General features: G+C 47.6%; 1 long non-coding RNA gene across 1 annotated transcript; it reads right to left on the bottom strand.

Moving 5' to 3' along the window:
• Nucleotides 1-13,874: 13,874 nt before the first annotated feature.
• Nucleotides 13,875-25,622, bottom strand: LOC124511908 (uncharacterized). Its single transcript, XR_006961989.1, has 3 exons — nt 25,492-25,622; nt 25,021-25,256; nt 13,875-16,437 (listed from the first exon to the last, which is right to left on the bottom strand). It is a non-coding gene; the product is annotated as an uncharacterized LOC124511908 (long non-coding RNA).
• Between the last annotated feature and the right edge of the window lie 275 nt (nt 25,623-25,897).

Below are 25,897 nucleotides of genomic sequence, written 5' to 3'. Positions count from 1 at the left end.
TCCAGGGAAGGAAGGGGCTGATGAGTGGAGCTCTGGGGCCCTGCTTCCCAGGCTAGGCCCTGAGCAAATGTGGAAAAGCAGAAACACAGAAAGTACCTGAAGAGTGCATCGAACCAGCTTCTTCAGGAGCCAAGCAATACAGATAGCTAATCTGGCAGCCCCCCAGCCTCATTCTCAGGGTAGCCAAATTTACTGGGATGAGATTCATGCCAACTGGAAGCCATGACTGCCGCCTTAGCTTCACATCTGTCTCCCTAGCATAGCACCCGTGTCTCACTCTGCTTCAGCCACAACCAGGTTTGTACAATCTGTCTCCTCCATTACCCCATTAGCTGCTGGGAGGTGTGAGTAGTGTCCCCCCACCAGGTTCCCCTGGGAGCTGGTTTGGGCCTGGCACCTGGTAAATTGAGGCTTGGCCTAAACTGAGTAAGGAGTTCATGTTAGAAGCAGCTAAGAGATGCTTCCCGGGCCTTCTTGGCGCAAATGGTAGTTAGAAGATGAAACTAATAGCTCCTTATTTTTAAACTAGCATGGAATAGGGAGAATACGGCTGAACTACAACTTAGGGGAACTGCCTTGAGTAGTGTCTCTGCTACTTCCTAGTTGGACGACTTTGGGCAAGTTATTTAATCCATTTGAGTTTGAGTTTCTGGCATCAAATATGTGTCCTAATTAATCTGAGGCTTATTAAGAGAATTGCATGAGATTACACAGGTGAAAATACTTGTAAACGGGAGCCACAAGGTGGACAATTTTTGTGCTATTGAAAAAAATACAGTGAATAAGTCCGGTTATTGTAGCAGAGTTTTGTCGTGTTCTATTTCATCTCTCCTTCTCTTTCTCTTCTGCAGTCACCACCCAAATAACCGGCTCTTATGGAGCTCATGTCAGAGTGGGGGAAATAGACAAATGGAAATGGGACACTGTATTAACACGCATACATAGGCAGCTGGCGATTTGCCCAAAGCCTATGCTTCTCTTTGTACAGTGTAGAATTGTTACCGTCTCAACAAGAGTGAGGATTACATTTTCCTGCCTTCCTTGTATCCAAGAGTGGCCATATGATTACTTCCTGCCCATGGACTGTAGGTAGAAGTGATGTATGTTGCTTCTGAGTGGAGCGTTTAAGGAGTGGGTGGGTGTTCTCCATTATTCTCTCTTTCCCTCTGTAGTTTGAGAGGGAGGGACTTTGAGGCTGTAAATGATGGCAGGTTCACGAGATGGAAGGAACCTGGGTTCTGGAATCACCGTGTGGAAGGAAGCCATTCGCTGACCAGGAACATCACCCTGGGCTGATCCAGGAGTGAGAAATCAACTTCTGTTGTCTTAGTCTGCTGAAATGGCCTCATTTTCCTTACATGAAACATTAGTATTTTCCAGTTGACCCCCTTACTCCTAGTCACACAAATAATCTTCCTCTGGATCTACCTGCTTTAAACAGAGTAGCGCAGGGGTTATAAATACCCATCAAGTTGTTTATCACAGCAAGAACTAAAAAAGTGCCTGTTCTCTTTCTTTCTGCCTTTTAAGCACCCACAATATCTGCCACAGTGTAAACACCCCACACATCGTCTTTATTGAATTGAATCAAGGGTGCTAGGAAATACATTAAATTGACTAAAAGAAGGTACCCTTTATTTTAAACGTGGAGCTGTGAGGGCAACTAGTATCTTAACCAGTTGCATGAAACAGTTTGTTGGTCCACCGGTGATGCAGAAGGAAAGAGCTGGTTTGTGCCATGTGGTGACATCTAACAGATACCACCAGGTGTTTCTGACTTGTTGCTGGGTGACCGTTGTTTCACATTTAAGGTCACTGGCCACAGACACCTGCATTTTTGCATGTTATTGCTGAGACCGCAAAAGCCCGCTGACGGGTTAAGCAATTTGCCTAAGGTCACATGATAGGTAAGAGGAGGGAGACGGGTTTCCATCCGGGTCTGTCTGACCCCACAGTCCAGCACTGGCCACCACCACGTTTCACAGCAGAACAAGGAACTCTTGACTTGTGTGAGTGACACGAGTGTGACATTGGGATACAAATCATTACTGTGGTGCACTTCTGGGCCCCAGGCTGTGTGGTTGGACTGACGCTGGGCCTTTGTTGAAGGTTCAGGTCAGTTGGGAAGTGGGCTTGAAAAGAAGAAGGAGAAGGAAAGGCAGAAAGAGAAAGAGTGGGGTGAGTGTGTGGGGGGGAGGAGGTGGGGGAGGTGGAGGAAGTCGATTTCAGGCTGTATTAAGCATATTCTAATGCCCATTAAGGCATGTCCTTTTTGGGTGTTTCAGATGAATGGTGGTCTCCCTATGATGACAGAATTCCCAAACCTCATCTCCCACTGAAGGAACCTGATAGTATGTAGCTCAGGCTTCAGCCTCCAGCCTCCAGGAAAGATTAGAGAAATGACCCTTTAGACCTGTTTCCTCGTCACTTGATGGGGCTTTGGAATGCCGGGCAGACTGGATGGCATTGAGGCTGGCTTGGAGGGCTTAGAGGGGCTTCAGACGCTGGTATACCCAGGATAGTAAAGCCAAGATTTCTTTTTTTTCCTTAGGCTGATGTCCATTAACCTGCTGACCGATCTAGCCTGGGTCTCTGGCTCAACTCATTCCTCTGGAAGAGATGGGTATGAGAAATGCCGCTCAAGGACTGAATACAGGGGCTTTGGGGGTAGAGTTTCAACAGGGGTGTTGAGAAAGTAACTAGGAATAGGAGCTATCCACAATTAGATTTTGATTAAGGAATTAAGTCTTTGTAAATTAATTTCTACCTTCCATGTTTGCATTTTTAAATTTTTCTTTCTTGGGGCGCCTGGGTGGCACAGTCGGTTAAGCGTCCGACTTCAGCCAGGTCACGATCTCGCGGTCTGGGAGTTCGAGCCCCGCGTCAGGCTCTGGGCTGATGGCTCAGAGCCTGGAGCCTGTTTCTGATTCTGTGTCTCCCTCTCTCTCTGCCCCTCCCCCGTTCATGCTCTGTCTCTCTCTGTCCCAAAAATAAATAAACGTTGAAAAAAAAATAAAAAAAAAATTTTTTTTCTTTCTTTACTGCTAATGGTAGGCTGATTTATTGGTTCAGGTTCTTCACTCCTCCTAGGTATTCACATGCTTTTTCCCTGTGATTCTGCAGTTCCTTCCACTAGAGATAACTTATTTGTTGTCATGTGACTTGTTTTGGCCAATGGGCTGTTAACAGACATCCAAGCAGGCACTTGACATCTACTTGCATGGTTGGGCTTAATTTTTCATACATTTCCTCCCCCCCTCAGCATGAGAATATGCCAAGTTAGCCCACTGGTCTAAGGAGGGTAAGAGATGCATGGAGCAGATCTGGTCCCAGTTTGCAGCTTAGAGCTGCCCAGATGAGCTCAGCCTGTATCAGATTGGCTCCAGCCAATATACAAATGCACAAGTGAAATGCATGCTTTTTAGTGTGTGCTGTTGACATTCTATGGTTGTTTGTTATGTTACCAACATAACATATGTTATGAACAGCTGATTGATACATTACTAGAAGTTTCTTTTAATGCACTCTAATGCTTTCTTTGGTGAATTTATAAGTAAAATAATTTGACAAACCTTGGGCAGGATACCTCCTGGATTTAGATGTTCCCAAGTTCAGAAAGCCTTCTCTACATTCTGGCGAGGGCTGGGCAAGTCTGGAAAGGAAGGAGTTGGGAGATGCTGATCACTCTAGAATAAGAATCTGTTATTACACCTTGAATAAATAGTTCGTTGTACATGAAATACTCCTTTTATCTTTAGGTTAAAACTTTAGGGTGTTTAACTCTGATGAGGTAAACAGACTGAGAGGGAGTTTTTGGATGTGCCTGGAATTTGCACAGTCTGAAATACCAGACTGTGGAGACTCTACGTGAATCTCAGGATTGGGAAAAACTCTGTTGCCTTCAAATCCATCCTCCTGCTTTCAGAAAGGACTGTATATATATTTTTAAGTTTATTTATTTATTTTGAGAGAGAAGCACAAATGGGGGAGGGGCAGAGAGAGGGGGAGAGAGAGAGAGAATCCCAAGCAGGTTCCATCGGTACTGTCAGTGGGGAGCCTGACGCCGGACTCAAACTCATGAACCATGAGATCATGATCTGAGCCGAAGTCAGCTGCTTAACCAGCTGAGCCGTCCAGGCGCCCCAGGAAGGATCATATTTTTAAACATAGTATTTTCTTTTTCTGATTTGGCAGAAATACATCCCATTTTGGAAAATACAAGAAGCAATAACGAAAAAAATGAAAATAATCTATAATCCTACTAGCAAAAGATAACTACAATCAATATTTTGGGATTTTCCCTGTGACTTTTCAAAATGTATTTTATCCTGCTTATTGTTAGCGCATAACTTTATATCTTGAGGATTTTTTCATGTTGTGACTTTGTAAACATCTGTTTCATGGAAGAAGGGCAAAATGAATATTTTGAAGACTTAGGAAATAATTTCTGAAGATAATTGCACCAATTTACAGTCTTACCTGATATATGTGAGAGTTTCTTTCCTTTTTTTTTTTAACTTTAAGTTAAATGAAATTACATTAAATTTTTACTTTCATTTTTTGAGAGTTTCTATTTCACTTTTCCCAGTATACTTTGCGGATGCGTTAAACATCTTTGCTGTTAAAACAAAACTTTTTAAAAAAGGTATTTTATCACAATTCTTTGAAGTCTGTGTCGATTCCATGCCTCCTCTGGGGTTGCTCAGTTGGCTGGAAAAACAACCATGCTGGTCGGTTTCACTTAACTCCATAACTAGTGATCTCAAGTGAGCTTTTGTTTTTGCCTGGCAATCTGCCTCCATTTTCCACTCTCCTAAACTATTTCACACCTTCTCCTCTTTCCTCCAACCTTCGTCTCCCTCCTCACTCTCTGCTGATGATCTCAGTCCATATTTCATTGAGAACATGAATAGAGCTCCCACATGCTTCCTTGGCCATCCTGCTTGTATTGATGCTCATTTACTCTACCCTATCATGATGCCCATGATCTGAGATCAGTCCCTTTTGATGCTCTCTAGATTTAATCCTTTCTTGCCCACCTAAGCACTTCACTCTGGCAAGTCTCTTTTTCTCCTACATTATTATTCCAGTTATCATACAAACATGCTCTAATGTTTCCTATCTTAAAAACAAAACAAACCTCCAAACCTCCATTGACTTCACATCTCCCTCCCACATCTAGCTACTGCCTCTCTTTTGTCCTTTACAGCAAAGTCTTCAAAAGATTTGTGCCACTGTCTCTGCTTCCTCTCCTCCCCATTCTCTTTTGGCCACACTTAATCAGGTTTCACTCTGCCCAAAGGGCCATTGTCAAGGTCCCCAGTGATCCCATGTTGCCAGTGGTCAATGCATCTTCTCCACCTCTGTAGCATTTGACACAGTCGGTCATTCCTGAAGACTTGCTTCATACTGGCTTCTGAGATACTGCTGATTCTCCTGCGCTTTTCTCAGAGTCTTTGCAGTTTCTCTGTATCTCCATATCTTAAGGTTGGAGGCTCCAAGGTTTAGCCCTTGGACCTCCTCTCCTCTTTATTTACTTTCATTGCCTTTTGACCAGTTCAGTCTCATGACTTTATATGACATCTACATCCTGATGACTCCAAAATTGATATCTCCAGCATGATCTTCTCCCTTAGCCCCTGACTCATGCATCCAACTGCCTGCGTGACTTTGCCAATTGATAATCTAACATCTCAAAATTATCACATCCAAACAATCTCCTGATTCCGTCCTTATCATCAATACGCAGTCTTCCTCAGGCAAACACTCTCCTTCCACGAATTTGCTGAGGCCCAAAACTTTGGAGTCAGCTTTGATTCTTCTCTTTCTTTCATACTTCTGATCCAGTCTGCCAGGGATTCTGTTGACTCTACTTCCAAAGGATGCCACATCCCCCTCTCACTCCCTTCAGCACTTCCAGCCTGGTCTGAGCCACTACTGGTTCTCACCTGGATGACTGCAAAGCCTCCCGGTTAATCTCCATCATTCGGCCTTTCCCATTCCCCCTTTTCCCCACATCTATCCTCCACACAGTGGCTGACTCATCCTTTTAAAGCTAAATTCAGATCATGTCACTCTTCCTGGCAAAATCCTCCCATGGCTTGCCGTCCACCCCACACAGAGTAAAGCCAAGGTCCTGGCCTACAGGCCCCGTGCCCACCAGTCCCTGCTGTTCTCTACCTTCGTCTCCTCCTGCCGCCCCCCTGCTCGCTGTGCTCCAGCCAAATGGGCCTCCTTGCTGTTCCTCAGGCATGCTCAGCTTAGGGCCTTTATGCTCACTGTTTACGCAGTCAGGGTGTTCTTCCCCAGCTAGCTCATTGCTTTAGCCTCCTTTCCTTTTTGCCTCTTTTCCCGGGTGTCCTGGAAGGGGCCACCGTGAAAAGGCCTTTACAGAGAGGAGTAACAGATCAACCAGAGGATAGATGCAGGTGTTCTTGTCAAGGGGACTACAAGAGAGTGCCCCCACTGACTGGGGGTATCTGCTACGAACCCACTCCTGCCCCACGAGAGGAAGATTCAGTTTCCAACACCTTCTCGTCTCAGAGAGAGCCATGTCAGTTTATGACAGTACCTGACAAGGAGGAGGTTTCTTTCCCCCCTAATGCCTCACTTCTCCCCTCCTCCCCACCTCCCACCCACTATCCCAGGAGGGGTCAGAAATGATGGGGAACAAGATGGTGAATGAGGGGTAAGAGAGGAGTAAACATAAAATGTTATTAAGGTCTTTATCATGTCTTAATATTTTCAAAGAGAATGAACACTTTTACTTTATACTTGTTTCATTGACGCTTATTTAATATTTAATTAAAATCGTCCATTCATATTAAAAATATCTATCAAATAAAGATGAAGTGAGATGACATGTTTTGCCGCAGACCTGAGCTGAATGGTGCAGCCCAACCCACTGCAGACTATTTTCACCTCCTGAGCGTCTCTCAGGGCAGCACTGGCTGTGGGAAAAAGTCTGGGGGCAGAGCCTGGGAGCCACGGGTAGGACAATGGAGACAAATATCTTCCTGTTTTTCCCTAATGCTCTTCACTTTTTCATGTTTCACAGAAATCTGTTTTCCAACAGTACGTCAGCAGCTGAGTTTTTAAAAAAAATTTTTTTTTTTTGGTGTTTATTTTTGAGAGAGAGAGACAGAGTGCGAGCAGGGGAGGGGAAGAGAGAGGGGGGGACACAGAATCTGAAGCAGCTCCAGGCTCCAAGCTGTCAGCACAGAGCCTGACGCAGGGCTTGAACTCACGAAACGCGAGATCATGACCTGAGCCGAAGTCAGAAGCTTAACCGACTGAGCCACCCAGGCTCCCCAGCAGCTTAGTTTTTTAACCAGAAGCAAGAAACACATCGTCTGAGCACTGAAGCTGAAATAAATTTTTCTTTAGCAGCTCAACAAATAGTAAGAAAAGGCTCGCTCTATGCCAGGCCCCATGCTGGAGATAGCAATTAGGATAAGATTACCGTGGCCCCTCTCAGGGGATCAGACAGGGCATCAGGTGATATTGTGTGAACGGGGGCCCGGACAGGAGGTGCAGGAAAGGAATTCCAGCTTGTGCTATCAGGGAAGGCTTCCTGGAGGAAGTGGATATACACAAAGACTTGCAGACAGACACTGTGAGTGGATACAGCCAGGAGAAGGAGAGAAGAAAGAGTGTTCCAGCTGCAGGGGATCAGAAGATATCCCCCTCACTTGTCATATGCAGCTTTAGTATACGGATTATTCTGAGCTGAAGGCACTTCAATAGCGAATGCAGTAAGGGCTCCCTGACTTTCCCCTTTCTACCTAAAAGCGGGTGATAAAATTTCCCCTGAGAGAAATGCCCTCCCTGTACCAGGATGAGAACCTTCTTATCACTGGAGAGTGTAGAGAGTTGATGCTGGAAAGGCTCTGTACAAACCAGCCCACTAAAATAACTTATCTTTTATTGGTTTCCCCCATGTATTTCCCAGTCACTGCCGCACAATTTACTGTCCCCAGCCCGAGGCACCTTGTCTTACCACATTCCCACAACGGGTCAGGCTTTGGGGCCCAATGCCTTCTTTAGGCCTTTATTTTCCTTTTGAGGACTTGCATGTACATGTAAAAATATCAGATAAAATGTGTGCGCCTTTCTCCTACTGATCTGTCTTACGTCAGTTTAATTCCTAGCTCCACCTTAAGAGAGCCGAAGGAAATTATTCCTTCTCTTTTTTTTTTTCAGTGTTTATTTATTTTTGAGAGAGAGGGAGTGTGTGTGAGCGAGGAAGGGGCAGAGAGGGGGGGTGGCAGAGAATCCAAAGTGAGCTCTGTGCTGACAGCAGTAAGGTTGATGAGGGGCTCAAACCCATGAACCGTGAGTATAGGACCTGAGCAGAAATCTGACATTCAACTGACAGAGTCACCCAGGCACCCCAAATTATTCCTTCTCTATACAGCTGAGGATGCATCATGAGGGTGGCACTGAGGGCCTGAGAGGCTAATCATCCCTGAGCCTGAGGAGAGTTGATAAACGTTGCAACCTGCCCTCGGCTGTCTTGTGGGGAAATGGGGCATCCGGTGCCTGCACCTGGGCCATTCCCTTTGAGCCCATGCGTGGTGACTGTGGTCGTTACGGAGAGGTCCCCAAGGAGCAGGAGTTCTGGAGGACATGGGACTGGGCCTTCCAGCCGAGTCTACTCACCATGAGCTTTTTACTCTTCTGCCAATGTGGGACGATCCAGGGACTACTTTGTCAAGGGAAACGGCAGGTGTGCTTAAATACTTAGATGCAGGTCAGTTGATCGGCTGTTTTAGTCCTCAGGAACGGGATGGAGACCGTTCTGTGGAGAGGTGATGGAGACCGTTCTGTGGAGAGGTGATGATAGGGTGTTGGAGCCAGAAGCTCATTCTGGAGCATGGCGCATGGCCCCAGAGGGCACTCCTGGTGGGTGTGTGGCTGGAGGCTCTCAGAGGCTGGGGAAGTCTAAGGACGTCAGGGACCTCTATCAAACGGGGCTGACAATGAGTGGGGGGGAGCAGACCAGCAGCGTGGGAGTGACGATGGGGTTTGGAGACAGACAGTTTGGCCTGGGGCTAGCCTTGACTAAATAATTATAACTAATGCTATGAAGCGTTTATATGCTAGAATCCTTCCAAAGTGTTTCACATATATTAACTCAATACACTCCCATGGTTACTTAGGGAAACTGAGGCATGGGAGGGGTAAGTAACTTCCCTAGTACGCAGCTTGTTAGCAGCAGAGCCAGGGTTTGAACTCAAGCTATCTGACAGTACCTGCCTCTCAGTGACACCGGAAGATATGACGATGACATTAACATGCACGTGGTATGTGGTTTATTCTGGAATTGTTCTGGGTTCTGGAGAGTCAGCACTGAACAGGAGCAACACAGTCCCTGCTCTGTGGGGCTGATAATCTAGTGGAGAGATAGACAAGAGAACCACACAACAAACAGATCAAAAAATAACTTTAGAGAGTGACACATGCTATAGAAAGTTAAGGCAGGGGGCTGTGACAGAGGAGGACAAGAGAGGAGTTCAGGGAACACTCACTGAACAGATGACTGCATGAATGAGCAGTTGGGGGCTCCGAGGCCAACAGGTACCTCATAAATTAAGACAACCCTAAGCACCTGACGCTCACAGTCTGCAGCCTGAGGTGTGTTTTTAAAAAAATCTTTTCCCCATTTGTCCAGTGATATCAGACTTTTAGTCTGGTTATTTCATTATGCATTTATTCTATCATTAAATGTATTACTGCTTATACTCGAAAAGGGATCCCTTGGGAACAAAGAATCATAACTTTTGAATAATAACATTCGCTCTGCTAAGCATCCTAAAGCTACTGGTCTTTCTCGAGAAAAGTTTATCATCAGTGTATCATTGATATCATTCTGGGATGGGTTGTGAGTGGAAAGGGAAAGTATCCCAATTTTTTAAAAAAATGTTTATTTATTGGGGCACCTGGGTGGCTCAGTCGGTTGGGCGTCCGACTTCAGCTCAGGTCATGATCTCGTGGTTCACGGGTTCAAGCCCCGCGTCAGGCTCTGTGCTGACAGCTCAGAGCCTGGAGCCTGCTTTGTGGATTCTGTCTCCCTCTCTCTGCCCCTTCCCAGCTCATACTCGGTCTCTCGCTCTCTCAACAATAAATAAACCATTAAAAAAATTTTTTTTAATGGTTTATTTATTTATTTTTGAGACAGAAAGTGGGAGAAGGACAGAGGAAGAGAGGGAATCCCAAGCAGGCTCCACGCTGTCAGCACAGAGCCCAACACGGGCTCGAACTCACAACCGTGAGATCATGACCTGAACTGAAATTGAGTCAGATGCTTAACTGGCTGAGCCACCCAGGTGCCCCTCAATTTTAATGCAACTCAAAGTAAATCCCAGAGAAAGGTCAGTGCCTTTGCATGGGACCTCCCTCTGCAAAAGAAACATATGGAGCATAGAAGCATTTCAAGAGTTCTGTGGGGACAGTGTCACTGGCTCGCAGGTAGTGGAGTGTCACACAAGGCCCGCACCCACCAGCCCTCTGAGCTTTAAAATCTGCAGGAGAGGGTCCCGTCATATCTCCTAGTTAACATCTGGGTCGCTTAAAGGAGAGCGGCAGGTAGGGAAGGTCGATGCCCTGTGGTCTGGGACACCAGGCCCCACACTGGGTTCTCACCATCCCTTCACTGTCCCTCGGGGTCCAGCACAGGCACCCGGCAGTGAAGATCCTTGCTTTCTGTGCCTCCCCGCTCCCTTCTGTCCCCAATCCTGTCTCTGGTTATCACCTGGTTGAGGGAAGGTCAGGTTAACTGCAGCAGCGGTGGGGAGAGGGGCCAGTTGGTGGAGCTCAGACTCTTGGGTCAGCAAATCCGGCCTCAGGTGTGGGAACAGGAAGGACAAGGCAGGGAGCAGCTGGCAGTGGGCAAAACCCACGAAGTTCCAGCGAGTCCTGCTGGTGTGGAGATAGCAGGATTGTGGTGGTGAGTCAGGTGACAGGGGTGAGTCAGGTGACAGGTACGAGGGCTTTCTCTGGGAGCAGGTTTCAGAGGAGAGCACAGGTAGGGAAGGCACAGCCTCATCAGCTGACCGCGGTGAGCGTGGAAGAATTATGTCATTTCTCCCGGCCTCAGTTTCGTCATCCGCAAAAGGATGGCTATGTTCTTCTGCACCTGACTGGGCTTCCCGTTGAGGTGAGGTGGTTACAGCGATGGCGGGCCTGGGCTCCGGCAGGCTGCTCCTGCAGCAGGGTGCAGGCTGTGTTCTCCAGCCGAGGCACCAGTGAGGCCTGGGCCTGGAAGGTCAGAACTGGGCCTCAGGGTCAGGAAGGTGTCTTGTTAAATAAATTTGGAGGGAAACACCGCATGATATGGCCCCTTCTTGCAAAGTTCTAAAACCTCGATCCTATTAATGGCTTTCAGAGTCCTGCAGTTCAGAAGCCTTTTTAGCTTCACTGGTTCTCGTATTCACTTCCCCCCTTTCCCCGAGTACTTACTAACAACCCCAGGAACTATCCATGCCAGAGCCTTTTCGGTTTAAAAATTCTCCACCTTCCTGCTTCCTCTGGAGAGTGTCGGTCTTAGGGTTGGGTCTGGGACAGAGGCTATGGCAGCAGCCCGGCCGTGGGAAACACTGTAAGAGCATGGGGTTGGCCTGACACTATTTTCTTTCCCTTAAAAAAAAAAAAGACCTCTTAATTCTGAATAACTGCAGATTTATAGGAAAGTTGCAAAGATAGTATAGACAGTTCTCATATGCCCTTCACCCAGCTTCCCGTAATGTTAATGTCTTACACATACGCCACAGTACCTTTGTCAAAGCTAAGAGATGAACATCGCAAGGGTACACTTGACTGTCTATAGACTTCATTCCCATTGCACCAGTTCTTCTACTCCGTCTTCTTTCTGTTCCAGGACCCAATCCGTAACACCACATGACATCATGACATTTAGGTCATTTTCCTTCTTCGTTCCTTATCTCTCCCACCCCACATTTCAGTGTGTGTGTGTGTGTGTGTGTGTGTGTGTGTGTGTGTCCCTCCTGGTTCTCCCATCTCGTGGATGGGACAGGGAGACTAACGTAGGTGAAGGGGACAGTGAAGTGAGTGCAGGAGTCCTCTGTATTTGGGGACAAGTTCCCATGATGCCTTTTGTGAGGTGAGCAGTGACTGCAGGAAGAGAAGTCCACAATGTGGCCAGATGGAGAGGGACCTGGGGAACCTGCTCACCCATGATGAGCAGACAGAGGAAGCTGAAGCCGGGCAGGCTGAGAGAGCAGCTGTCTGCCTCTGGGGAGTAACAAGACAGAGAAACCCATGAAGCTTGAGGAGCCACTTCTTGAGGACAGTAGCCCCAACTATTCCCATCTCAGTCGTGGCTGCAGGTGGAGTGTGCCTGTGAGACAGCAGAACACTGGCCCTGTTACCTGAGAGCCAGATGGTTCACTCAGGCTCCACGCTGTAATTCAAGGCAACTGGCCAGGTGAGGCACCAAGGTGGTATGGTGGGGTTGTCACTCAGAGTCTGGGCTCCAAGGTGACTGAAACAAGCTAACCACCCCATTCCATGCACAGATGAAGGATGAAAGCCAGGTGAACATAGAACAGGCTGTGTAAGCTCCAGAGCTGTGTGGAATAACAGGGAGAGACACTTCTGGAGTTTTGTGAAGCCTGCCCCGTACAGAAGTGGAACAGACACTTCTGGATGCCTGCCCAACATGGATTTACACCCTTCCTCCTTGCTAACTCAACTCCGACTTACTTCAGGTCTCTGCTCCCTGGCTAAAAGTCTAAAAGGCAGGGGCACCTGGATGGCTCAGTTGGTTAAGCAACCAACTCTTGATTTAGGTTCAGGTCACAGTCTCATGGTTTGTGACTTCAAGCCCTGCGTCGGGCTCTGTCCCAAGCAGTGTGGCACCTGCTTGGGATTCTCTCTCTCCCTCTCCCTGCCTCTCCCCTGCTCATGCTCTCTCTCTCTCAAAATAAATAAATAAAACTTTAGAAAGTCTAAAAGGCAAATGCTTCAGGGAGGCTGGTTTCTGGGAGCCATATTATGTTCCCATACTGTTTGCCAGGGATTGGTTTAAGCATGGGCATGTGGTACAATTCTGGCCAACAATCTAGATGTGAGGAGTAGTCCTCTAGAGATGGGTGTGGGTGTTCTGGAAAAGTTTTCCTCACTCTCAAAGAGACTCAAAGGTGAAATGGCTTTCTGTTCTGAATCTTGGCAATGGAGTGCCTTGGATGCAATATCTGGAACTTTGGCAGCCATCTTGTGACTGAGAACAGTGAGCCTACAAGAATGGACTGATGGGTGGGGCGCATGGCTGGCTCAGACAGTATAGCATGCAACTCTTGATCTCAGGGTCTTGAGTTCCAGCCCCATGTTGCATATAGAGCTAACTTAAAAAAAAAAAAAAAAAAAAAGAACAGACTGATAGGAAGAATCAACATCCTCTGTAACATCACTGAGTGGCCAAACCAACCCAGCTTGTTTGCAGCCACCTGCCTTTGGACTTTCCCTTGTGTGTAAGCCAGGTGAATTGGGTTTTTCTATTACTCTCTGGCACTGAATCACCCAGAGCCAGAAGATCTATGACCTGCTGGGGCCACTCCCAGCTCTCCCTCCTTGTCCTATGAATCCCCACCCTAGGTCTCTGTATTCGTTTCCTATTGCTGCTACAATAATTTCCCAAAAACATAGTGACTTAAAACAGATGTATTTTCTTACCTTTCTGGAGGTCAGAAGTTTTTTTAAAGTTTATTTATTTATTTATTAGAGAGAGAGAGAGAGAGAGAGAGAGAGAGAGAGAACCCCAAGCAGGCTCTGCACTGTCAGTGCAGAGCCCAATGAGGGACTTGAAACCCACAAACCACAAGATCATGACTTGAGCTGAAATCAAGAATTGGACACTTAACTGACAGAAGCCCCTGGGGCCCCTGGGGGTCAGAAGTTTAAAATCAAGGTGTTGCCATGTCGTATTCCTTCTGCAGGCTTCTGGAGAACACTGTTCTTTGCTCTTTTCAGCATTCCTTTACTCGTGACACCTTCCTCCCATCACTCAAGATCTCTGTTTCCCTTATCACATCTCCTGTTGCTCACTCTGACCTCCCGCCTCCCTCTTGTAAGGACCTTTGTGATTGAGTTGGGCCCACAGATAATCCAGGATAGTCTCCCCATCTCCAGATCCTTAATTTAATCCCATCTACTGAGCTCCTTTGCCATGCAAGGTGACATCCTCTCAGGTTCTGCCAATTGGGGCATAGACATCTTTGGGAAGATGTTTTTCAGCCTAACACTCTCTCTCATCAAAGGTGATCCACACATCTGCTCGCAGCTCCACAGATGATGGTCATTCCTGTGGTGCCCCCTCCAGGGCATGACTTGCACAGACCGCCAGTCCAACCCTGTTCACCTGGTATTTCCCAATGCCAACTAGGGAGACTCTGCTTGAGTCTAGTATCTGCTCCTGGTGGGAGATGAGAGCCTGAGTCAGAAAGAGACAGGAATTGTGGATACAGAGTGAACTTCAGTTACTTCAAAGTGGAGAGAAATAGAGGCCTCGTGTGTTGTCAAGCTAAAAAAGATGTTGTCAGAGGCCTACCAGATGGCTTAAATGAGGTTCAGATTTCCCTTAGAAACTCACTGCTTTTGAGGACCCTCTTTGACGTCAGAGCCCCAGAAAGTCTGAGATCAGGGTGCCTGGGCATCTCTCAAGGAATATGAGCATCAGAGTTGGACTCTAACACCAATAGGCCACTGATCTGTTTCTCATCCATTCCGGACACTTGGCTAGGTTTGTGGTGGGAAAATTCAGAAGAACTGCACAGTCAGCTTTGGGGAGATTTCCAGCCATTTTCCTCCTTTTTTGCCACATGCTGGGCTTCTGGCCGGGCCAAGGAGTACCATGCATAAATCCCGAATGTATTCTCCACATTGCAGCCTGGAACATGTCTTCTGCCTTCAGCCTTTGCAGCACGTCTGGAGCAAAGGTCACCTTGACTATAAAATGACGGGTTGGGAACAGTCTCAAAGATTTACAGCTTCCAAATGCCATGGCTTGTGGTTGGGAAAGGGACACGGAAGAGAGATTTTTTGGAGCCAGAAACAATGAGGCCAGAGCATTTGAGGGCTTCTTACCCTTAGCCCAACCTTGCAAAAGGATGTGGAGGAAGATGGGCAAAGTTAGCCTCGGGTGACCATCTCTCACAGCCTGACACAGGTGGCATTTTTCTGGTGTCTTGGGTGATTCCATGTCTCCAACCCCTACCCTCTGTCTAGCCTCCTTTAAGGCAGCTCCATGGGTGGGAAGATGCACCAGCTTTGGTGTAGACCAGTCCCACTAAGAGAAGCATATCAACAATCCAGGAGATAATGAACAAATTTTGTTTGGAGAATAAGCCACTTCTTGAGGGCAAAGCAACAACATCCTTTTGTTGGTCTAGATTCTAGTGCTCATACCTTTGCCTTGGTGAATCTCCAGAGAACTATGCACTTCCCCCCAAATGCTGTATTTACTAGATGAAAGAGGAAGAATAGAAGGGAGCATATGGGAACCTTTACCTACCAAAAGGTAAGCCCGGCGGATGATGCCATCAACAGCTGATGTGGATGGATCACCAGGGCTGGCACCTGCAGCCCTCATTTGGCATGGTTCTGTCACACTGAAAGTCCTTCTTGCCTTCTCAGGTCTCATTTTTCCCAGCTGGATTATGAAATCTCTGCCTTTTCCACCCAAAGCAAGTTGTGGTACATCAATGGGTTAAGGTATGTGGCAAAAGAGCCCTTTGGAAGAGAATGTTGACCTGGCAATCTTGTACTCAGGGGAGCAGGACCAGCACAGCGTGTCTTGCTGTCTAGTGCTGACTGTCTCCAAGCCCCACAGTCAGTGTGAATCTCCCTCAGAGACCACACATGTAACTGGGGTGGGGAGGCTTCTGGGAAGGCGTCAGGCTTCTAGACACAGTCATAAGTGAATGAAAAGTCCCACAATGTGGACACTCAGTGGACTGAGGAGGTGGCTCTCATGAATGGTTTTGGCTCTTGTCAGTGTCATGGTTGGAAATTCACCCTGGTTCATTCAGTTGTTTTGGGTTCTGTGCCAAGGGTGGCTGGGGAGATCCCTGAGGATTCCCTAGATGTACAGGGTCTGATTCATCCTGCCCCAGCCCAGGGTGATGACAGACATGGTCTGATTTCAGGCAGGGAACAGCAAACCAGTGTTAATAAGAGAGAAACCTACTAGATGCTTCTGGAAGCATTTCAACTTTGTGCTCTTCCCTTATCTCCTTTCTCATACTCAATGGCAAAATAGCTAGAAAACCACAGGCTCCAAGGAGTCTCTGGAGAGGGGGTGGTGGTGGTGGTTAGAGCTTGTTTTCTAGAAAGCCAAGATAAAATGGGGAGCAGGCACACACATCCACATTGGGACATTTTGCTTCAGTGATGGCAGAAAGGTGGCTGCTGTCTTGAGATCTGAAAAGGGGAGATAGGGTATCAGGTATTAGGGCAGAGGGAGATCCTCAAGAGTGCAACCACTGGGAGGCCATTCTGTCTACACTGTCCACTGGCTAAGGACACTGGATACTTGATACACCCCTGAGAGGCAGACTTTGGGGAAGATGGCATAGAGGAATTCCCCCTCTAGGCAAGAAAATGCAAGAGCCTCCTTCAGTCGGGGTTCATAGTTGCAAGCAAAAGCAACTAACCCTGGCTGATTAAGTGGGGAGAGAATTCATGAGTAAGACATTGAGCAGCACACAGCATCTCCGGGAGCACCTGGTTTGGAAGCTGCACACCAGGGATAGCACCACAACTCCTGCCGTAAGACGTGCATATGAAGAGACATTTGCTCTGCTGAAGGGCCCACAGCCAATACCCCAACACTGGGCACTGGGTGCTGGCTGGACACAGAGCCCCTGCGGCCTCTAGAAACTGGAGGCCCTGCTCCTATGACCGTCATCGCCCATTGCCAGAATACATTCTGAGCTCTTCTAGCTGCTCCTCGTAGGTGACAGAGCCCAGACCACTTACCTTGCCTACCTATCAGGGAGCTGGAGAAGCCAGTGTCTGGCCCTTTTGGTTTTTATAATGACGTGTGGGCTCTGCCTCACAAGGTGGGTGGGGGGCACAGGCACAGAAAAAGGTGCAGGTCCTTAGGGACCAAACACAGATGACAGTTGTTCCCTCTAAGTCATGAAGGGATAGGAAATGACTGCAGGGGCTTCTGATGCTGTCATACTTCTTTGCCTGGGAACCACTATAATCTGGCTTCTTTCACTCTGAGCTCACTGACACTGTTCTTGTTAAGGTCTCCTGTGATCTCCATCTTGCTAAAATCTGTGGTCATATCTCTGCCTCCATCTTGGTCAACCTCTTAGCAACATGTGCCACAGTTAGTCACTCCTTGAAACACTGTTTTCTCTTGGTTTCCATGACACCTCACCCCACTGGTTTCCCTCCACCCACCTCCTCCTCTGACGTCTTGGCTGGTTCTGTTTTCTCTGCCTGATCTCTGAGCATTGGTGTTCCCCAGACACGGTCCTGGCCCTTCTTTCCATCTTTGATATCTCCTCCATTAGCTCAGCTGTTCTTAGGACTTTAAACACCATCTACGTCCTGATGGCTCCTGCATTTGTGTCTCCAGTTCAGTTCTCTCCTTGGAACACCAGACTTGTATACTCAATTGCAATAAAAAAAAATCTTTTTAGTTGGAGATAATTTCAAACTTTCAGAAGGGTTGCAAAAATAAAAAATAGCACACAAAACACCTGTATTCCCTTTACCCAGATTCAGTTTTCAAACTCAGTAAATGTAACATTGCTGTAGTACCTTGGTCTCATCTACCTACCATTCCTATTTCAGTTTTGTCATTTAGCCCAAAAATATTTCTTATGGCATTTTTTTCACCTTCAGTAAAGGATGTGGTCTAGGGGCGGACTTGGCACTGGATTGTCATGCCCCTTTGGCCTCCTTTTATCTGGAACATTTCCACAGCCTTTGTCTTTTACGACATTGACGTTTTTGAAGAAAACAGTCCCCTTCCTATTTTTTTTTTTTTTTAAACAGAACATTCCTCACTTTGGGTTTGCCTGATGTCTTCTCAGGATTAGCGTCAGCTTATTTATACTCTGCTGGAATACTGCCTTGGTTAGGCTGTGTTTTTCTCAGAGTATCACATCTGGGAGCACACGGTACCCCTTGCTGGTGATGTTAATTTTGACCATCTTGTCAAGGTGCTGTCTGATTGCTCCACTGTGCAATTACTGTTTTGTTTTGTTTTCTTTCCCTTGTAACTAACACATGGTCTATGGGGAGACATTTTAAAACCATGCAAATATCCTGTTCTCCATCAAAATTTGCCTCTAGATTTAATATCCACTGATGATTCTTGCCTGATTCATCCTGTGCTGGGATGATTGGAAAATGATGCTTTTAGTTTATATTTATGATTTTTAAAAATTTTTTCTTTAAGTTCATTTATTTATTTTGAGACAGAGACAGCATGAGTGGAGGAGGGGTAGAAAGAGAGGGAGAAAGAGAGAATCCCAAGCAGGCTCCACACTGCCAGTGCAGAGCCCAACGCACTGAACCCCTGAAACCGTGAGATCACGACCTAGGCCGAAACCAAGAGTCGGACGCTTAACTAACTGAGCCACCCAGGTGTCCCTATATTTATAATTTTTTTTAAAGTTTATTTATTTTGAGAGAGAGAGAGAGAGAGAGCACAAGCAGGGGAGGGGCAGAGAGAGAGGGAGAGAGAGGATTGCACGCAGACTCCATGCTGCAAGTGCAGGGCCTGACACGGGGCTCAGACCCACAAACTGAGATCATGACCTGAGCTGAAATAAAGAGTTGGATGCTTAACCGACTGAGCCGTCCAGGAGCCCCAAGAAAATGATGCTTTTCTAATTCCAGGCACCACCTACATGTTGTCACGTCAACCCCTGACATTCTGCTATGAGTAAGAGCCATCTTTCTCCCCCATCCATCCCTCCCTTCCTTCCCTCCCTCTTTCCTTATCAACTTATTACTCGTATGGACACATGAGTTTTCAATGGTTTGTAATTCATTGATGCACTCACTTAGCTGTCACACAGTTCAAACTCAACATGTCCACAATGGAACTCTCAGTTTCCCACTACAAATGAATGAACCCCCCCCAACTTCATCTTAGTCTTCCTGTCCTAGGAAATGTCACCATCAGCCCCCCAGCTACTCAAGCCAGAAACTGAGATGTCATCCTCAATTCTCGCCTTTCTCTCAGCCTCTACACCTAATTCATATGCAAGTTCTGTTGGGTCAACCTTCAAAATACATCTTGAGCCACCACCACCCCCTGCCACCACCCCAACCCCGTCTCTGTTTCTACCCCATGGCTCGCATCCCTGCCACCCTCATTTCTCCCCTGAACTGCTTCAATATCTCTCCCTACTCCACCACTGCCCTGATGCCCCCTCCCGTTCCTTTGCACACACTAGCCAGTGTGATGTTTAAAAAAAATTATAATCAGATCATGTGTCTCCCCTGCTTCAAACCCTGTGACGGCTTCTCGTTGCATCTAGAATAAACTGCGCCCTTTGGCACAGCCTCCGGATCTCTGCAGCCTCTTTGGCCACATCTCCACTGCTCTCCTCCGGGCCTGCTGGTGCTGTAGGGGGCCCACACACACTTAACACCCCAGGTACACGGCTGACTTGCCCTTGCCTACCTCGCCACATGACTTTCCCAGAGCGGTGGCTCAACAGGAGCCCAGGTTCTGGGGGTGGTTTTCCACTGGATTTTCTCCCTATTGAGCAAGGGGTCATCCTCCCAGCGCTTGGATTCAAAAGTGGTTGTGGAGATGACTCACGTGGGGCTTCATGTGCGAGAAAGCCATGGTTTGTGGTTTGGTTTGATTTGCCAGGCAAAGCAGGAGATTATGAGAAATGGGAGAGAGTTTTCACCAAAGTCAGTGATGGACAGAGGGCCGAGGGCCCTCTCTGAACCTGATCTTATCCCAGAGAGGGGACTGCACAAGCAGCCATGCGTTCAGGCGGCCCCCCTTGGCTCTTCCCAGGTGCGGCAAGGGTCTGGGGACCAGCGACCGTGGTGGCACCCTCATACCTTCTCTGGTCCCTGCAGACTTGGGGTTTTTATAGCTATCGACCTTGGTTGATGTGTTGGACTTTGACTTTTGGTTCTGTCCCTGGATGGTTGCTTTCTGGAGATGCTGGGTCACTCTGTCTTAATCTCACTTGTTTAGCAAACAAAACCAAAGGGAGACTCTCTCCTCTGGGTTCAAATGGGACTTCTGTTCAACTCTCACTCTGCCCTGTGCTACCCATCGCCGCTCATCTCCCAGTCTCCAGCCTCCCTGCCTGTTCCTAATGCCCCCCGGAACTTCGGCCTTCCCCTCAGCTCCATGAGCCACACTGCCCGAGCTCTGTCCCTCTGTCCTCTCAGGCCAAGACCTGGGCACTGGCCGTGCACATGCTGGCAGTCCCACCTAGTCACTTCTTGAAGCACCTTGTTAGGACCGGTCCTTCCCAGTAAGCTTAAACTCCTCAGAAGACTGGGCTTTGCTCCTGCAGAACAGGCCAGGGCTACGCAAACAACCTGACTCCCAGAGGGGCTCCCGGGTTGCCCTATAGGCTTCTGCATCTGGTGCATTTCTGCTTTGAAGCTTTGGAGTATTATTCACAGCTGACAGGCCCGGCTTCTGAAAGCTGAGGGCTGTCCTCGGGGGAAGAGCCTTTGGGCATTTCTGAGGCTGTCACCTCACCTCTGCCACTTACCAACTGTGTGGCCTAGCCCTTTCTGTACAGCTGGGATGGTTTGAGTCCTCTGGCACTGGAGCCGGGAACATAAGTGAGGCCAACACACCATGAGTTCTTAATAATTGGGGGTTATTACTGCTGTTGCTACTGCCTACTCATTCCGTTTGTAATGATTTGTTTACTTTCTGTCTTCCCCAGGAGCTCCTTGCTCTGTTTCTGTCCTATCCTCCTCTCTGATTCCAGAGCCTGATTGTCAATACATATAGTTTGATGAAAGAAAGAAAGAAAGAAAAAGGAGGGAGGGAGGGAGAGAAGGAAAGAAGGAAGGAAAAGAAAGAAAGAGAGAAAGGAGGGAGGGAAGAAAGGAAGGAAGGAAGAGAAAGAAAAGAAAGAAAGAAAGAAAGAAAGAAAAGAAAGAGAAAGAAAGGGAAAGGAGGGAGGGAGGGAGAGAAGGAAGGAAGGAAAAGAAAGAAAGAGAGAAAGGAGGGAAGAAAGGAAGAAAGGAAGGAAGAGAAAGAAAGAAAGAAAAGAAAGAAAGAAAGAAAGAAAGAAAGAAAGAGAAAGGGAAAGGAGGGAGGGAGAGAAGGAAGGAAGGAAGGAAGGAAAAGAAAGAAAGAGAGAAAGGAGGGAGGGAAGAAAGGAAGAAAGGAAGGAAGAGAAAGAAAAGAAAGAAAGAAAGAAAGAAAGAAAGAAAAGAAAGAAAGAAGAGAAAGAAAGAAAGAAAGAAAGAAAGAAAGAAAGAGAAAGAAAGGGAAAGGAGGGAGGGAGGGAGAGAAGGAAGGAAGGAAAAGAAAGAGAGAAAGGAGGGAAGAAAGGAAGAAAGGAAGGAAGAGAAAGAAACAAAGAAAAGAAAGAAAGAAAGAAAGAGAAAGGGAAAGGAGGGAGGGAGGGAGAGAAGGAAGGAAGGAAGGAAGGAAAAGAAAGAAAGAGAGAAAGGAGGGAGGGAAGAAAGGAAGAAAGGAAGGAAGAGAAAGAAAGATAGAAAGAAAGAAAGAAAGAAAGAAAGAGAAAGGAGGGAGGGAGAGAGGGAAGGAAGGAAGGAAGGAAGGAAGGAAGGAAGGAAGGAAAAGAAAGAGAGAGAAAGGAGGGAGGGAAGAAAGGAAGGAAGGAAGGAAGAGAAAGAAAGAAAGAAGGAAAGAAAAGAAAGAAAGAAAGAGAGAAAGAAAGAAAGAAAGAAGGAAAGAAAGAAAGAAAGAAAGAAGGAAAGAAAGAAAGAAAGAAAGAAAGAAAGAAAGAAAGAAAGAAAGAAAGAAAACTTGTCATGACAATTAAAGAAGATGCTGTGAAAACTTCAGGCACAGAGGGACACTTCATCTGGGGAAGGAAATGGACGGGCCATTAGCAGCTCGTCTGGGACAGGTGGGGTGGGCAGAGGCCCAGGTCTGAGCATCTGGTGCAGTGGGAGAGCCTGGCTGCTGCGGGAAGGTCTCCAGGTGCTTCTCAAACCAGTGGCAGCACCTCAGCAGGGGCCTCCTCACTTCTGACCTCTGTGTGAAGTTTCAGCCATCACTGTGGTATGGATCTCCTCAGAGGAGGAGAACTGGCTGAACCATCGTCCTGGAGCCTCAGACCCTCTCAGGGGCCTGGGTCTGAGCAGTGGGTGATGGCTGAGCAACCAGTCCCCAGAGAAAATGCCATCTTTTTCCCGTCAGCGTGAACCCTCACATTTACATCGTTGCCAAGCTGGAAATCACAGTAAACTCCCCTCAGTAGCCCCGACAGCCCCTGAAGAGAGAGGAGAAAAAAGCTCAGCCCAGTCCAGGAAACAAAGTTCCTTCTGTTGCAAGACATGGGCTTCTGTTCAAGTCCCGGGGGTCCCTGTGGCTGCAGTGGACTGAGCTGGGCCCGGCAAGTGGGGTTTACCACGTGGTCAGGGGCGGCCCCCCAAGGCCTGGCCTTGTTTCCCATCATGGGAGAGGGGCAGCTCACAGCCTGGCCAGGGCATCCATCGAGGGGCTGATCCTGCCAGCCCGGTGGGATCCCAGGGGCCTGAATGCCTCCCCTGTCCCAGGGGGTCAGTGCTTCCCACCCCCTGCCCTGGGAGCCCTGGTCAAGGGCACATCACATCCCTTGCCAAACTGAAGCCCAGTGTGTGCCCAGAGTCTGCCTCCTTCAGAACAGTCTTCCTTTTCACTGCCCTGCTCAGGAAATCGAAAAGGTTAAAATTTCCATCTTCTGTCTTAATTCCTGCTGTGACTCAGTCTCTGATAGGAGTCTTTTTTTCCCACCTTCCGGGGCGGAGTCTGAGCTGGGGATTCAAAGCAGAGAGGCTGACAACATGGAGCAGTTTGGATGTGCCGCTGGACAAGGCCATTTTGCCACCTCCACCCCAATGTGGCCACGGGGACAGGCAGCCCTGGGCCCAGGGCCCGAGAGACCCTTGATCTCATGCAGGTTGGAGAAGCAGGTGAGCCTGGAAGCATCCCTGTCCCGGTCTCCCTGCCTCCCTGCAAGGTACCACAGACACTCGCCCTCCCTTGCTCTATTTCTTCATCAGCCCGGCCTGCCCTCCCTCATTACCTCATGGCTCTGCTCTCTGCTTTCTCAGGTGACAGCTCATTTACAGAGAAACCCTTGCAGTGTGGCTGGGGACTTGTGGAGATGCCATACCTTAACCCTGGAAGGCTCTGGGGCCTCCAGGGCATTGACGAGGCCGACCCCCAGGAGTCTTAGTACCTCTGGTCCTGGGCTTTCTCACTCACTCTGACTTCTTGGGAAATAAGGACTTTTTCCCCAGCAGGGGCTTCAGGTCAGCTTTCCCTTACTTTAATTTTTCTTTTTTTTTTTTCAACATTTATTTATTTTTGGGACAGAGAGAGACAGAGCATGAACGGGGGAGGGGCAGAGAGAGAGGGAGACACAGAATCGGAAACAGGCTCCAGGCTCTGAGCCATCAGCCCAGAGCCTGACGCGGGGCTCGAACTCACGGACCGCGAGATCGTGACCTGGCTGAAGTCGGACGCTTAGCCGACTGCGCCACCCAGGCGCCCCTAATTTTTCAAACTAAGAGGCTTCTCACAGGACCTCTGTGGCATCCAGGCTTTTATTTTGGATAGGGGCCCAGGGTTCTGAAATAACTGCCTGCAGCTGCCTCCCCTGCCTCCCCTGAGATGGGGGAGCAGTGCTTCATGGTCATGAGGCCCTCAAGATTTGGGAAAATGTGTGCTCTGAGTTGACTTGCAGAGTGTCTGGGGCCCCATGGTGAGCGTTTCTGTGGTGACTCAGGCCAAGCCTATCTTTGGTCTGAAGATATTTTAACCCAGGGGACTTCTCTGGCACTAACGTCTGTGGGTTCAAATAAGGCAACTTTCAGATAGTAGAGTCAGAGAGAAATCATAATCAACTGGAACCATCAGTGGAAGTGAGACGAATTCTAAATTTGTGAGGAAATAATAAGTGAGGAAAGTCTAAATTTTCAGCCGGAAGTAAATTGTTCCACAGCTATTGTGGTTTTTGCTGCAATGTGGACATCCTGAAGGGTGTTTTGCCTCATTTAGGAATGCAAAAAAAAAAAAAAAAGAAAGAAAGAAAAAAGAAAGAAAGAAAGAAAAGAAAAAGAAAAAGAAATAAAATATGAAGGTGATTGGAACTCCTACTCAAGGCTTACAAAACTAAGATGTAGGTCCTCATAGTCCACAGGAAAAATGTCATGATATGTAGACTTATTTGTAGCCCCAACCCCAGAGACAGTCTCTTGTTGTTTTTTAATTGTAAAAATAAATAGGGGCCTGGGTGGTGCAGTTGGTTAAGCATCCGATTCTGGATCTCAGCTCAGGTCAGGATCTCGCAGTTTGTGAGTTCGAGCCCCGCATTGAGCTCTCTACGTGGATGGTGTGGAGCCTGCTTGGGATTCTCTCTCTCTCTCTCTCTCTCTCTCTCCTTCTCTCTGCCCCTCCCCAGCTGTGATCTCTCTCCCCCCCTCTTTCTCAAAATAAATAAATAAACATTAAAAAAAATTTTAAAAAAATAGCAGAAAAAAACGAACAAAAAAAATTTACATAGAACCCAGTCACTTAACATGCCACAGTTATTTGCTTTGATGGCTTGGTTTTAACTTACTTGAGGTGCTTCTGACTTAAATATAATTTACATATTTGAAATCTAAATAACAATTATTATTGACCAAAAAAACTGGCAAGTTTGATCAAAATCCTTAAGACAGATAAGAGGCTTCTAAAGAAAATTTCCTGTTATCCACTCATTTCTAATTTATCTAACACAGTGAGTCAACATCTCTTTCAGAAGGGATTTAACACGAATTAGAGGAATAAAGATACAAATGAACAAGCTGATCACTCACTATTGTGTAGATGGGTGGCTCTCAACTCGAAGGCAGATTTGCTTCCCAGGGAAAATTTGCAATGTCTGCAGACATTCTTGGTTGTCACAAGGAGAGAGGCTGGTACTGGCTCCCAGGGAGTAGAGACTAGGGATGTTGCTCAACATCCTCCGGTGCTCAGACTGCTCTTCCCTAAGTCCCCACAACAAAGAATTAAAATTCAATAGCGCCGAGGGTGAGGAACTGTGGGACAGAAACTGTGAGAGAGATAAAGAAACATAAGGCACAGTTACTATTTTTTAGGAATTCACCAACTAAAGCATTTTTAAAATGCATAACAGAAATAGACTTTAATCTTCCACGTCTTTCCTTGTTCTGGTCCATGTTTCAGATTCATGGAAAAGACAGGAGTCCCGCCATGCTCCTGAGCCAGGCATTCTGGGTAAGGCCGGAGCGGCAGAGCCTGGGGCTGAGGCGATGGGCGTGACTTACTATGGTTGGCAGCCACTGGAATCTGCACTCTTCTCAGGGTGACAGTGAACGACTAGACCCATTTTCCCTTCAGGTGGTCCACAGCTCTGAGCCCACCCGAGAACGCCAGGGCCGTGAGACGCAGCCCTGATGGAGGAAGATGACGAGAGTGGGTGTGACCACAGAGCGGCACTGTGGCTGCCTCCAAGTCCAGTCAGCTCTGGGGAGTCTCTTTCCTGTTTGTCTGTGGTTCTCGCTGTCCTCAGGCTCCTAGGTCCCTCGCGTTCCATCTGGCACCCAGAACTGCAGCTAATACCCTGGGGCCAGCCTGGTGCTCTGTCATCTCTCTGCCACATTCCACAGGTGGGCCTTACCTACGGGGACGCATTCCTGGGTCAGGCCTGGCACATGTTGGACTTCTCGAAGC

Source organism: Lynx rufus, unplaced genomic scaffold (genome assembly GCF_022079265.1).
Source record: "Lynx rufus isolate CCGP_SWC_20201006 ecotype Redwood Valley unplaced genomic scaffold, mLynRuf1.p SCAF_1, whole genome shotgun sequence".
Lineage (NCBI taxonomy): Eukaryota > Metazoa > Chordata > Mammalia > Carnivora > Felidae > Lynx > Lynx rufus.
The sequence above is the reverse complement of the archived record's forward strand: the minus strand, read 5'-3'. Positions and strand labels throughout refer to the sequence as shown.